Source organism: Carassius auratus, unplaced genomic scaffold (genome assembly GCF_003368295.1).
Source record: "Carassius auratus strain Wakin unplaced genomic scaffold, ASM336829v1 scaf_tig00216162, whole genome shotgun sequence".
In the NCBI taxonomy this organism is placed as follows: Eukaryota; Metazoa; Chordata; class Actinopteri; order Cypriniformes; family Cyprinidae; genus Carassius; species Carassius auratus.
Genome location: NW_020528435.1, coordinates 150,346 through 160,533, shown reverse-complemented (window position 1 = coordinate 160,533; position 10,188 = coordinate 150,346). Strand labels below are relative to the sequence as shown.

Here is a 10,188-nt window from a genome sequence, read left to right as displayed (position 1 = left end):
GGATTCCAGTGTACAAGCAGCAGGTTAGATACTAACAAAAAGACACAGTAACTTTGAACCAGGTGAGATGCCTACCTATATAGTGTTTTGGTCTTTGGAAAAAGATGAACTACTATAGGTGTCAAAATGGAACTAAAAAAAAAAAAAAAAAGTAAATGAATAAATTGTATTATTTACAAATTACAATTGTAGCTCTCAGCATTTACCTATGGCTATGACTTTATTATGACTAATTTATTTTATAGTCTCAAGCATTCAGAAATCATGCAAAAGAAAATTATGTAGTTTTACTATGATAAAACCATGGTTTATTTTTGTAAGGGTTGTGATGTCCACATGTTTTTTTTTTTTTTAACAAATTATAAAGGCTGTGTCATCTATAGCGAAAAGGTGGCCAATAACGGAAGCTTAAGTTAATATTTGAATTAAATGTTTGGCCAATAGCCTAAACAAGGATTTGATTGTCCTGTAAGTGTAACAGCAGCAATTACCCTTTGGCTCCCTTTGCAGGCATTTATAATAACATGTTATTGTTTATTTTGTATTAGCCTAAATTATACATTTTAAAAGTGTTATTAACCAATCATTATTGCCTCATTGTTTTTTATATAATGCATTTTAAGTCACTTGATAGGCTATTGATGGCTTAGTTTGGTTTTATAACCATATATATATATATATATATATATATATATATATATATATGATATTAATACTTACTTAATACTTATTAATACGTCAACAGACAAAAAAGTTTCACAGGAATGTGCCTGAAAGTGATACACAGGCCTCATTTTTACTTAAATGATTTACAATTTATTTTAATACATATTAAAAATGTATAAGGTGTGCATTGTAGTTGACACCTAAATGAACAAATTATAGTTGTTTTTATGACTAAGTCTTGTTCCTCAAATGCTATTGAGCTTTAAATTTGCATTTAAGTTCACTGGGTTGTGAAAAAGTAGCATAATTGACATATGATTTACATTTTATTTTAATAAATATAAAAAATATAAAAGGTGTGCAGTATAGATGATACCTAGATTAACAGTTGTTTTTATGAATGTAAGTCATTCTCCTCAAATGCTATTGACATTAGAAATGTGTATACCAATATTGCATGTAACTTTAGAGATGGTCCCTAACTTTGCAAATATCGAACATCCACCATCAAACCAACTTCATGCCAGTGTTTTGTTTTGTTTTTTTTTTTTTTTTTTTTTACTTTCTGCAGTTTTCTTCTCTCTGCACCGGATTGTTGATGTTTTCTCCACAGGCATAGATGTCCAACCATCAATTATGAGCATTCACCTGCAAAAATTGGGGGAAAGGCGCTGTTATTTTTTTTTTTTTAGCAACTGGGATGGTGCCCCCCTGGGAGTTGGTGCCCTATGCAAACTGCATACTCTGTGAATAGGGAGCAAATCACAAATCCTGTGTTACTTTGAGGCTGTTTTGTTCTCAGATTTTTCATTATCCTCTCACTTGGCAGAAGTACTGTACGTTTTGGAACTGTCACAAAAGAGAGTTAAAGTTTCAGTTAATTGATCAAGCGGGTATGCTTATTGAACCATGCAATAATCTCAAAATGGCCAATTTGAGAAGATACACCGATCTATCACTATTATGCAGCAAGACAGCTCAGTAGGCACTGGAACAGATCTTGTGTCAACAGTCAACTCATTACAGGAGAACTGATGGTGATTTGAGAAAGAGAGCAGCAGACATCAAGGAAGAGGAGAGATTTCTTTATCTGCTTCCTTTGCTTTTGTTGTTTCCTTTCTGTCTTTTCGCCCCGGGCCACTTATATTCTCCGGAGAGAGGGGCCAATGCAGAAAATTACATGGTCAGTGCAATTCCGAGCCTTATTTAGGGGAATGATTGTTTATCCTGAAGACATATGGAGAAAGTAAAAAATGGAGGTGGGTAGAGTAAGAAAAAAGGAAGAAGAAGAGAAGCAAGAATGCCATTAAAACTGGACGTGTGTGGAGGTTTGTGAATGCCAGCATCCTCTGGGGCCGAGCACATACGGAGTGAATGAGAATAGAGACGCAGCTCATTAGCCGACATCTCAGAAATGGCCATCTCAATCGCTGATTTAATACGAGGTGATGAGCTGTCAGATCAGACATACTCTACTGTCCAGTAACACTAATGGACTGTGAAACATCCCTACAGACCTCCGCCTGCTGAGAGAGAAGCATACATCTGATATCTAATAACCCCGCGCAAATCGCCAGAGCATGAGAAGGTTCCTTCAAATAACTGTCAGTTCGTCTTTTTCATGTCGTGTTCATGAAGAAAGGATTACAAGGAGGGCAAAAAGCCTCTGCGTATGATGAAAGCAAGTGCATGCTGTATGTGTAAACGTGTTACAAATGACTCCCAGTTTGGGCCTGGCATGGGTTTGTCCACGGGTTCCATCTTAATTAGGCCAAATTGCATGGAAACAGCAATAATCCAATGGGCAGACACTGTGCTGATGATGAAAATAATGCTAGTGGTATGATATAATATCTCTGCAAGTGTTCTACCATTCTGAAACCAATTAAACAGTGTAAATGTTCACAAAGTGCTGAGAAACCTTCCATTACTAACCACAAACTTTATGTTATTCTTCAGGATTAAGGATCATACAATGGACAACGAGATTCATGGATGACAGGACGCATTCACCTCTATAAATCCTTCCAAAGGATCCCTAGTTTAGAAATAAGTGGCTGAAGTTTATATTTAACAAGATCACTGGTGATTTCAGTCTCATCTTAACAATTTCGCGACAACTGGTGAATCCGCTTTGCAAAGATGCTGTAGACCAGAGGTAACTGCCCCGGCTTCGAAAGAGCTACAGTACCTTCCTGCCTACTTCAGTTTCAACACACCTGCCTTCTTTTTATGATAAGTTGTTTCAGGTGTGTTTGATTGGCGTTGTCTACCCCCAATGTAGACAACTGATGGACCCAACAGCAAACCCACAAACTGTGCAAGTGTTGGTTTTTCAGGTCACATGCAAAGTAATTAGCCAATCATAACAGTGTTAATTCATATAATTATGCATCTTTAACAGACACCACACTGTGACATGCAATAAAAAGATACCGTTTCTATGTGAGTTTTTGTGCTAACCAGCCGCAACGCTTTCAGTTTCCTCGTTGTTGTGGATGACAGCTCAGGCAATTGTGTTTTGTGTAATATGGAACTGGTTTTATTCGAGTTCGAGTATGACTTAAACAGCCATCATGTATAAGACTATGAATAATTTACCTCAGATCTTCAGAGCAAACAAGAATGCTCAAACTGTAAACGAAGTAGACTACTGTATATTCCACAACAAACAATAGTCAATGAGTATGTATTTACAACATTGAATTTGTTTAATTTTTAATATGCATTTATCTATTTAGTTAGGGTGCAAGTGTCATTTTGATGCATCTTGTGTGGGCAGAAACATTGCTTGTTGCTGGAATCACATTGCATCTGGTTAGGACATGTTTTAAGGGTTAAAGAGAGAGAGAGAGGTTGTAAAATGACTTAATTAGCACTTTTTAGTGCAATAGACATTGACTAAAGTGGACTCAAATTGGGAATTTTAATCCATAAAATTGAGTACAAAATGTAAAGACCAACATTCAGCAGCCCCTAAACATTTGCAAAGCACAAAGACTTGACATCTGGCAACATATTACTGCTGCATTATGCCAAAACCAGTACACAGATGACCAGTGGAAACCAGAGGATGTCTCATTAGTGCTGTGGTAGGAGAACAGGGTTTCTAGAGAGAAGATATTTCTGTCAGGGTTGTATAACTCATCTGCAGCATTGCTATGAGCTGCTATACTGAATGAGAGCAATTAGCTGAAACTACAGAGTCTGTTACTCATCACCCATAGAACTAAAGACCTGACCAAAGACAGATAAGAGAGTGTGGAATGAATGGCTCCTTTTCGGTGTGTGTGTGTGTGTGTGTGTGTGTGTATGTGTGTCTGTGACCATGTCATTATATTGCAGCACTGTGCTGAATTTCCTCCTGCTTCTTCTTCTTGTTTAAAAATTCCTGCAATTAATCAACACAATCCACTTAACATATAGGCTCCAATTTTTTATTAAAGATCGTGATCCCATGTTTTAAACTTTAGTTAGTGTGTAATGTTGTTGTTAGAGTATAAATTCTAAAGCTCAAAGTTCAATGCCAAGCGAGATATTTGATTTAACAGAATTCGCCTACAACGAACGGCCCGTTTGGACTACATCCCTCTAGTTCCTGCAGTAATGATGTCACTAAAACAGTTTTTTGACTAACCTCCGCCCACATGAATACACAAACAGGGGGCGTGGCCTTGTTGCGCTCTCACGGAGAAGAAGGAAGAGCTGTGTTTGTGTTTGTCGCCATGTCGTTGAAACGCTGTTATTTTCATCTCGGAGTCCAATCATCTTTGTTTGGGCTTCCCAGGGACGCTGTACTTGGAGATTAATGGTTACAATTTATGTTTAACTCGGTTCCCGAAAATTATAATCCACATGTAAAACTATGTGAAGCATTTTGCTGATGACAGCGATCTTCCTCAATCTCAATCAAGTTAAATGCCGGATTCGAACAAAGATTATTCCTAAAAGAGGGAGCAGTTCCCTCTTTGTCTGGAGAAGGCGTTGTTTATGGACCACAACTGGTAAGTGTATTTTATGATTTAAGTTGCTGCGTTTCACAGTTTCTGTAACTTATTACACAAAGGGCAATGCTGTTTATATTTGTTAACTAAATGTAACGCGATTTTCATGCGCATCCCGTCAGTAAAAACGCTCCTGTGATTACAAGTACATCTCCAGCACGTGCGTTCTTTTACTGTCTATGGTTCAGATCAGGATTGCCAGGTTTTCAAAACAAATCCTGCCCACTTGCTTCTCAAAACTAGCCCAATCGTGTTTCCGGGAGGGTAACGTATGCTAAGCTGGTGTAGAATCACAACACAGGACCCGCTGACACAATCAGAACTCGTAACGTATTTCTGAAGGAGGGTCTTCATAGAACAAGGACGACATCAGCCCGTTTTTATGCCAGTGAAAACAGCGGTATACAGATAGGTGAATTGTGTGAAAAATACTGTGTTTTTTTACACGCGAAACACGAACACATGTTATATTGCACACTGTAAACACAATCAAAGCTTCAAAAAAGCACGAAAAACGGGACCTTTAATGTTTTTGTAGATAATATCACTTAGGTTGGCAATTTATTTAAGTTTGGATTAACTTCTCCTTTAAGGCAGTGTGTCATTTCTTCACTACTAATTTCAAATGCTCTTTTTGGTTTGTGAAGATCTTTATTCCAACAAGGCTGACCTCATTGTAATAGCTTTGATTGGTCATAGCACTGGTGTGTCCGTTGAGAAATGCAAATATAGTACTATTTGGGTATTCTGGGACAACATTTCTTTGAAATGTGCATTGTGCTATAAAAATTAGTACAATTGAGTACATGATCAAGATTCAGTTGAAGAGCATTGTCAGATCCCGGACACAACTACCATTGGAAAACAATCTTATTAATACATCAAAATGATGTATTCACGTTATTATATAGTTATTACATAGTTGCTATCAATGCATTTGGGAAACCAGGTAAGTAGCTTTCTGTCAGTTTGTTTTGATGAAAGTGATGAATAATTAAAAGTTGACACAGTTTGTCATGTAGTTACAACAACAATGTTAACAATAATTGGTAACCATGAATGGCTGGCCAGACAGTTGATAGATAGATAGATAGATAGATAGATAGATAGATAGATAGATAGATAGATAGATAGATAGATAGATAGATAGATAGATCTAATCATAGTTCTAATCAAAGCTGGCAGCTCTAAAAACACATGCTAGGCGATTGTGTTTGACTTTATTTGAACATATGTACATACAATGTCAACATCTGCACCACAGAGCCTTCAGTCTTTTAGAATTTAATGCTGAATGTGAATCATTTATGGAGCCCTGAAGTTCAGCTGAGCTGTAATTTATTCATCAGCGATCCCCAAAATACACACTTGCTTTTGAATTTTCAAAGTGTTCTCTTGAGAGAGGACAGGCAAATGAAAAGAGGGGGCAGAGAGGGAGGTTTGGAGAGAACACTGCGTGTTGATGCATCTTCCTACTCACACATACACACCAAAGACAGCGCAAAGTTAAAGATAAAGTACCAAATATGACAGTGTACATCACCATTGTGTAAGAATAAGCAATGCAACACAGCAGGCTTAAATGAACTCATACAAACATCCAGTTAATTTTCCCACACTTCCTCCCTGGTGATCAAGCATAAGGGCATAAAATTAGGTTTATGGTAATATAACTGCAAAGCTGGGAAAATTTGATTTTGCATTAATGAAGAAAACATGAGTAGTGCTTTTCCTTGCAAAGGAAGGCCTTGCTCTCCGGTTTCTAACTCTGGTTGCCATTCTTCTTCATTCTGAGTTTTTTTTTTTTTTTTTTTTTTTTTTTACCCATTTCAGATTCTCCAAAGAGAAAAGTTAATTCAGAAAACTCACACTTATGGCAAAAAAAAACAAAAAAACAAAACAAATTACTTTCAATGAGCATTGGCAATTTTTTGCTATGTGGATATCATTGATCATTGGTGATGTGGGAGTGTCCAGACGTATGTCATATTTCATGCAAATGAACGATGCATTATGCACTGTTGCAATTAATAGTTACAAACACCCCCAGAGTGTTGTAGCGGCAAGAACTCTGATTCCAATTATTTTTAATTAGTATTTGGAATCAGATTACATCAGTACATCTCATTAGTGATCTTATTTTCTAAATCTAAGGCCAGTTTCACAGCCCACCAATAACATTCGAGCATCTATAGGTAGACTATAGTCTCAGCCTGAGACGTCACGTCCACAGACCGTTGGCTGAACATCTGATGCATGCGGCACATAAAATTAGAAACACTTCAGTAGTTTCCAAGTCGTCATCAGATTGGTTGAATCAAACAGGATTTCTGGGAGACATGTGTAGAGTTCTTTAACATTCTGCATGGAAACAAATATGCCGTAATGCCCAACCCCATCATGGAAGAAGAAAGCTGTCATATGTTTACAACTGTGTGTAAAAGTAGCCAAGGTTCCCAGACCTTCTGCCATGTGTCTGAAGGTCTGGCTACGCGAGACTAGAAGTACAGCCACTTGGCTTTACAGTATGTGTGAATGCTCTTATGCATGCACAATACTGTAGGTTTAGTAATGCTTGTCTGAGCAAACACTGTGATTTTTTGTTAATGTAGAATATCTATTGCAAATGAGCTTTGCATCATTAAGCAAAATGCATGGCACTGACTTCAGGCGACAGAAATAAGCAAGCCATATTTCGGCTAAATTTCCATTATTATATAAAGCGGAATGTAATATTCTTCTAATTCAAGGACATATAAGTGTTGCCACTGGGAGTCAATTTCAAATCCATTTCAGTGCAGGATGGAAGGCAGCTATGCTATCTTTAAAGGTTGCTTTCTCACCTCTCTACAAACCAGAAAGAGGCTTAATATATTACACAGCATGAGCTTTCACTTTAACCAGCAGAAATATCAACCTCAAATATAGCACTGCTGCAGAGAGCGTGTGTTTGAACAGCCAAAATTTGAAGAGAAACCTCCAACAAACATTGCTCTATTCTATTCATCGTATAATCCACAGAGAACACCTAATGCAATTCTCTGGAAGAGAACCTAGGACTTGGATTCAAAGATATCTTTCAGCACCAGAATATTTCACAGATGTATTATTTGAAAGTGCATTAAATGTAATCTTTTTCATACTTCCCTGCTGACTATTTGCAGCCTGCTGGACATCAAAACCCAGAGGTGTTCCAGAAATTTCCTCCAGTTCAGCTTTTTCAATAGGTCACCCCTTCAGACTCAATGAGATTATTAAAATATCAGAACATATTACTCAAGCATCTATACATGGCCCTATTGAATCACAGCACAATATTCTTAGAGTGAATATTCTCAGAAATCTTGAAATATTCCATAATGACAGACAATGGTTGCGTTTCCAAGATACAACGTTTTTGCAACGTTGATCAGAAGTTACACTCTAGTTACAAATATAATTTTTCTGTTGTACAAAAGGTTCTTTATAGCAAAAAATAAAGTCTTAAAAATATTCTTACCACTAAGAAAAGTATGATTATTTTAAAGGGGTCATATGATGCTACGTACACTTGTTGTTTGAACTGAAATGTGTGTTGGCAGTGTGTGTACACAACCACCCTATAATGATAAAAATCCAACCAGTGTTTTTTTATTATTTTTTCAATCAGCTCAAATCTGTATCCCTTTCTAAATTGAGCCGATCTCAGATGCCTGTCTGTATGACGTCACAAAAAACAAGCCCCTCCCACGATAGTTTGATTGACAGTCATCAGTCCACCATTGTTTCACTGCCGGAGCATATGTAGACAAGAATGACTCCTAAATGAATGAGGTATTCTGTTTTTTGATGTAATTATGAACATAGCAGTTCATTTACTCCCGACATCTGAGCTGCTGAAGATGCAGTGGATTACATGTGTCCCCAATCTCCATAAATGCGTCTATGTTCAAGTGAATTATTCATGATCCAGCTTGACTTACAGAATTAGTTTTCTTTTTTTTTTTATGAATATTTGCAAAATCCCCTTTCCTAATAATGTGCCAGTTAGCAAGTTTCACAATTAATTTGGCTAAAATAAACAGTCCTTCAGAAAGCAGCTCAGAAGAGAGAGGTGGGGACAGAAGAACTCATTAACATTTAAAGGAAAATGCTACAAAACTGCAGGCTCTGAAAAGATGATGGTTTTTTTACCCTAACATTGAGAATTTTAACCAAACTATATTACAGACTTTCATTAAGACCCTGAAGAATCATATACAATTTTGAAAATGGGCATCCTATGACCCCTTTAAGAACTGTTCACTAAAAGATTCATTGGAGATTCAAAAAATGGTTCTTCTATGGCATCACTGTGAAAACTTCTTTTTGGAACCTTTGTTTAAGAGTGTAGAGAAGAACCCCTGTGGTTGCTGCAGATCGAAGCAATCACACAGATCCTAGCAGTTTTGGAGTGTTTAGAGGCATGTATTTTGAAGGTCTGCTGTTGAATCCATAAACATTACTCTAAAAAGACTTCAGGCTGAACTGAAACAATCTGTGGTAAATGTTTAGAAATATTATGGCCGTCTGAAAACTTTGATAAAATGATATGATATCACCACTGATTGCAATTTCAGGTACAGACATTGCTATTGCTGGAAGCACAGGGAAAGAGTGACCATCACAGCTATAATCTCTCTGGATGATGTAGTATAGTAATGTATTTCTGTCATGGTTCATGAATGCACAGTCTCCTGCTCGTCTCATGGTACGTCATGTTGATTGTTTCATGTGGGTGTTACCGCTGATCATCTCATCAGCGGCAGCTGCAGCTCATTCCACCAACCTACTTAATGCCCTGTCTTTCATCTCTTGTTTTTCAGATAGTTGTTAGAGGTCCTCCGTGCTTCATGTCTGTATTCCACCAGCTCAACTTCGTTGTGTCTTGTTCCAGTTCGGTCGCTCTTGGATTAACCAGTCATCATCACGGATTACTCACCACCACCACCTCCACCAGCGCACTCAAACACCTCCTCACCTGTCTGTGCTGCCATTGAGGTCCCTGTGTCACCCACCATCATCTACTTATCAAAACCCTGTTCAATAAATACCCATCACTCGCAACTGCTTCCTATCCTTACTCACAGCCGTGACAATTTCAGCTGATGCGTGCAGGCAAAATCTGAAAAAAAAACTTTTGAAAAAAAAAAGGAAAATCATGTATTAATCGCTTGTTTATTGTTATTAACAAGCGCTCACCCCTGGCTCCTCCTGCACAACCCGCAACTTCAGCCAACTAGCCGCACCTCTGACCGCCTTGACCTCCCCCAAAACTACGTTCAGGTGGTCAGACACAGCCGAGGCTGTGTTTGCCCAACTGAAAAGCTGCTTCGTTTCAGCCCCTATCCTGATCACCCTTGATCCATCACGTCAGTTTGTGGTGGAGGTCGACACATCGGAGGTGGGGGTAGGGGCGGTGTTATCTCGACGTTCTCCCTCAGCCGACAAGGTGCACCCATGCGCGTTTTTCTCTTATAGATTATCCCCTGCCGAGCAC

General features: G+C 38.0%; 1 protein-coding gene across 2 annotated transcripts in view; it reads right to left on the bottom strand.

Moving 5' to 3' along the window:
• Positions 1–10,188, bottom strand: part of LOC113097250 (1-phosphatidylinositol 4,5-bisphosphate phosphodiesterase eta-2-like) — a 128,844-nt gene that overhangs the window by 85,038 nt on the left and 33,618 nt on the right. The window lies entirely within an intron of this gene.